The following is a 6,000-nucleotide window of genomic DNA, read 5'->3' on the forward strand; positions in this document are numbered from 1 at the left end:
CCTACAAGTCCATAAGTTATCAAAATTGGTTAACTTCAAGACCCATGCATATTTATAAAGAGGTCATGCATCTAAATCAAATAATGACAAAATTCAAAGAGAATGATTTGTCTTCTAAAGAAAAATATGAATGAGAGTCTAAAAAATCGGAGATAATGTTAATTAACCTTACAATGCAACCACCTGGAACCACACTTAATAAGGTAAAACATCTGTGTTTAGTGAGGATGTTCAATTAATTAGATAATTAAATATAGATTAGCTCAAGTCCTTGTGAACTATCAGACAGGTTTTTGCTGTCATATGTGGTGTACTTTGGCCTCCAAGTAAAATTAAGTTTTTTCATCAACATAAATAGAGCTTAACAAGTCTGTTACTTTCTGACTTAGATAAGTCTAAAATTGAACACTTTAAGTCAAAAACAAAAATCGACTTGTTTATGTCTGAGCTCTGACTGATAACTCAGAAGTGTAAAATCTAAAATTTATAAAAATTGAAAGGGAGCTTAATCTAAAATTTATAAAAATCAAACGTGAGCTGCCATGTGAATAGATATAAACAATTGACCAAAGTTTCTTGCAAATTGGTGAAAGCATTTTATGAGCTATTTTCCGAAAACTGGAAAATCCCCCCTTTATTTTTATGAATAAAACCCCAGAACTCAGAAAAGTAAAATCTAAATTTTATAAAAGATGAAAGGGAGCTCACATACATAGATATGAACAATTCATCAATGTTTTATGCAAATTGGTTGAAGCGTTTTTGAGTTAATGTCCGACATGTTGACGACGGACGGACGGAGGACGGACAGAAGTATTATACCATAATACGTCCTGTAAACGGGCGTATAAAAAGTATATGATGGACAAGAAAATTAATAAACAATCATCATTTAATGCTACAACTTCTTAAAGGGGAAATAACTGTCCAATTGATGTTCACCCATTTGACTCAAATTCTAATATTTGATTTATAACATACTAAAACGTATACATCCACATTACAAAAAGCCTAATATAAACAATTAACAATGCATGGACTGGATAATATGTTTATGTATCATCATTTCATGTGTAATGTAGTCTAGACGCCATATAATTAACCATTAAGATTACCTCCTAATCAGCTATTAGAACCAACTGTCATATAACTAATATTAACATAAAGGTTGGCGCCTGTTAAAACGTTTAAACCCGCTGCATTTGTATGCACCTGTCCCAAGTCAGGAGCCTGTTGTTCGGTGGTTGTCGTTTGTTGGTGTGGTTCATAAGTGTTTCTTGTTTCTCGTATTTTATATAGATTAGACTGTTGGTTTTTCCAGTTTGCACGGTTTTACACTAGTCATTTGGGGGCCCTTTATAGCTTGCTCTTTGGTGTGAGCCAAGGCTCTGTGTTGAAGGCCGTACTGTGACCAATAATTGAGTTTTTAAACATTGTGACTTGGATGGAGCGTAGTCTCATTGGCACTCATACCACATCTTTTTATTTATATAAATATAAATAGATATAGATAGCTTCTCAGCAACCACATTTTATTTTCTAGCTCTGTTTGATTTCATATTATTGCTTAAAAAAATATGCTAAGGCCAACCTTAAAAATATGTTTGTTTGCAGTTTTCCGACTGTACCTTCAGACTGAAGGGTCGGTAGGTAGGGAAAATATTTTATTTTATCAGCCAAAATACAGTTTAAACAAGCAGTTACACTAAACCAAGTTTCTTGTGAAGAAAAAAAAACATTTTAAAACAACAAACACTGGACATGCTGAAAACCAACATCATATGAACAGGCATTTTTCAGATAAAAAAAACTTTTAAACCAAAACTGAAACTTTAACATAGTGTCATTATCCAATTTATGACATTAAATATGGTATAATTATAAAATACTGGAACACTTATAAACAAGGAATGTCATTATGACTAGAACTGTTTTAAAGAAATATATTCAGACATGTATGCTTCTTGACTAGAATGTTTTCATGAGTAGAGTATTTTCATCAGAAAAATGTAGATATTAAAGATTTATAAGACAATGTATTAAAGAGTGTATTTTTAATAAAAAAAAATGACCATTGAATCTTCCTCAATTGAAAACTAGAGGCTCTAAAGAGCCTGTGTCGCTCACCTTGGTATATGTGAATATTAAACAAAGGAAGCAGATGGATTCAGGACAAAATTGTGTTTTGGTGATGGTGATGTGTTTGTACATCTAACTTTACTGAACATTCTTGCTGCTTACAATTATCTCTATCTATAATGATCTTGGCCCAGTAGTTTCAGTGGAAAATGTTAGTAAAAATTTACAAATTTTATGAAAATTGTTAAAAATTGACTATAAAGGACAATAACTCCTTAGAGGGTTAACTGACCATTTTGGTCATGTTGACTTTTTTTTAGGTCTTACTTTGCTGTACATTATTGCTGTTTACAGTTTATCTCTATCTATAATAATATTCAAGATAATAACAAAAAACGTCAAAATTTCCTTAAAATTACCAATTTAGGGGCAGCAACCCAACAACCGGTTGTCAGATCCATCTGAAAATTTCAGGGCAGATAGATCTTGACATGATAAACAATTTCACTCCGTCAGATTTGCTCTAAATGCTTCGGTTTTTGAGTTATAAGCCAAAAACTGCATTTTACCCCTATGTTCTATTTTTAGCCGTGGCGGCCATCTTGGTTGGATGGCGGGGTCACTGAACACATTTTTTAAACTACATACCCCAAAGATGATTGTGGCCAAGTTTGGATTAATTTAGCCCAATAGTTTCAGAGGAAAAGATTTTTGTAAAAGATTACTAAGATTTAGGAAAAATGGTTAAAAATTGACTATAAAGGGCAATAACTCCTGAAGGGGTCAACTGACCATTTCGGTCATGTTGACTTATTTGTAAATCTGACTTTGCTGAACATTATTGCTGTTTACAGTTTATCTCTATCTATAATAATATTCAAGATAATAACCAAAAACAGCAAAATTTCCATAAAATTACCAATTCAGGGGCAGCAACCCATCAACGGGTTGTCCGATTCATCTGAAAATTTCTGGACAGATAGATCTTGACCTGATAAACAATTTTACCCCATGTCAGATTTGCTCTAAATGCTTTGGTTTTTGAGTTATAAGCCAAAAACTGCATTTTACCCCTATGTTCTATTTATAGCCATGGCGGCCATCTTGGTTGGTTGGCCGGGTCACCAGACACATTTTTTTAAACTAGATACCCCAATGATGATTGTGGCCAAGTTTGATTAAATTTGGCCTAGTAGTTTCAGAGGAGAAGATTTTTGTAAATTTATGTTAACGACGACGGCGGACGCAGGACGACGATGGACGCAAAGTGATGGGAAAAGCTCACTTGGCCCTTCGGGCCAGGTGAGCTAAAAAGGCAACTTGAAAAAAAAGTATTAAGACATTCGACTGTTTTCATATTTCTAACAATATTTAATTATATGTGATAAGGTTATATTTTTGCCAGGCTTTAATGAAAACCAAAGAAATCTAAAGTATGGGGTGAAATCCATAGCACCCCATTAAAAGTAAATGGTCTGTACTGAAATGTTTTTAATGCATAAAAAAAATTGGCAGCATAGCTCCTAAGGACATGTTTTAATTGAATTCACACAGGCCACACAGTTTGGGTATATTTAATATAGTAAGAAAGAGAATAATTGCAATGAGTGGGGCAGCACCCCCCCCCCCCCCCCCCCCTTATCCTAAAGGAGCATACTCATTGCAATCGATTTAATATAGAGAGAGTATATTTATTTTTCAAGCTAACCATTCATTTTCTCTACATCTTTGTGTAGTTAGGGTTGCTTCTTATTGATTTGGCATGATCTATATCCATTAACATTTCAAATGAGCCCTTCCTGCGTACAGGTGTGTTTACAGATATCCATGAAGATTAAAGTCACGGAGGAGTGGTTTCATCTTTGTCGTCTTCACAACGATTTGTAGAAAATATGCCATACTTCAAGCTGCTGTCGAATTATTTAACCACTGAAATTGGTTCCATAAAGTCAGGCTCCACAGATTCTGTACCCGATTTGTTTGAGACAGAATGGTTATCGTGTCAGTTATGAATATCCACTGCATCATCGTCAATGATAATTATCATTACACATCATTACATGTGCCTGAATCTGTATAAACAGTTTACTAATAAACTTTTTTGTTTGTTATTTGTCTTAAAATTGACACGAGACGACAGCATAAAGTACTCCTCCGTGACTTCATGGATACCTGTAAACAATTTCCATGTGCTTTATCATTAAATGGTCACATGAACGCTTGAAGGGAAGCTAAGAAAACCGAACTTGAAATGCGTAATTGACCCAGACTTTAAATCATTTCCGGAAAGGACCCAAAGTTCCGGATCGCGTCAATAGAAGTATTAAAAAAAAATTCTTCAAATTTAAAGCAATAAAATTTTCACAGTCGAGAGGATTTTAAAGGGTCGGTTGGTAAACTGCAAACAAACAATATTTTAATTTAAGCCTTACAATGATCTACTACAAGTAGTTCCTATCAAACTAACTTAAGCAGAAACGTATCATTGAAAATTGCTAGTTTATTCAAAGTTGCTGGACCATGACCTAGGGATCAGGACCTCGAAACAGTCATCAAATTGATGTGTACTGATAGCAATGCCACTTTATATTAAATATTAATGCCTATCACAAGTTCCTATTAAACTAACTTAAGCAGAAATCTTAAAACAATTGTTGACGCTATCATTGCTAAGCCGTCCCCGTAAAAGCAATCTCAGTCTCGCTTTCCACGACTTTCGTTTCAGGCGAGACAAAAACCTATAGTTTTAACTGCATGTTAATAATTTGAATTTAGTGAACTAATTAAAAACAAGAGTTCAAACGCTGAAATGTCTCGTCTGCATTACTGACCATTGATTTTATGTTGAAAATCGCAAAGATATAGGTTTTACTAAAAGCATTACAGAAACTTAACATTTAAAAAAATCTATGACAATGCGGGGAAGTTCAGATAAATTGTAACAGACAGACATATATACACCTAACAATTCTTCCATACACCATGTACACCAAGTAATTTTAGCTGACCTATTGTTATTAGTATTTGAAAAACAGACCAAAACACAAAAACTTAACGTTGACAATTGAACCATAAAAATGAGGTCAAGGTCAGATGATACCTTCCAGACAGACATGTTTAAGAACAGAGCCATCCTGAACCCCCTCCCGCTTCCTACTTTCTCCAAAAAAAATGTGTTAATGCTTTAAATCTTTAAAATGAATAATTTCATCATATAGATTTCAAAACAAATTGTTTTCTTAGTAGAACATTATTATTATAAATAGTTTTGATCACACATTGTTTTCTTTTCTTAGTAGAAAGTTATTATTATAAATAGTTTTGATCACAAATTATTTTCTTAGTAGAAATTTATTTTTATATGCTTTTGAATACCAATCAAAGGATTTTAATAAACTTAATCAAAGAAATAATTATCCAATTTTCAATTCTGCATACTTAAACTTGAAGAAGTAATTTCCAAACCAACTACATTTATAACCATGATAAAAAGGCTAATTTTTTGTTCCATGTTTCGTTAAGTTTCTCATCGAAAAATACATAAGCCCATAACTGTTAAAATGAAATTTGTAAAAAATATCGATCTACATTTAATTGATTCCAAAATAAGACAGACTCTTAACTTTTTTTTTTTTTTAGAGAAAACGACAATTGTGATTATAAAATTTTCCTTTTTTGTTTGTATCTATTTCCATATGCATGATATTATCAAGTTATCAACTGAGACATACCACTTCTCCTTATTTTTATAAAAACAAAAATCAAATTAAAAAATATAATAACACGTATTTACATGATTTATGTCCTGCGACTTTCTGTCCTACGATTTGCATACCTGCCATCTGTCACTATTTGAGGGAGATTTCCCAAATGAAAGTTCCTAAACGGAAATTTTGAAAGAACAATTTTCAAAATGATTTT

Source organism: Mytilus edulis, chromosome 3 (assembly GCF_963676685.1).
Source record: "Mytilus edulis chromosome 3, xbMytEdul2.2, whole genome shotgun sequence".
NCBI classification, from domain to species: Eukaryota; Metazoa; Mollusca; class Bivalvia; order Mytilida; family Mytilidae; genus Mytilus; species Mytilus edulis.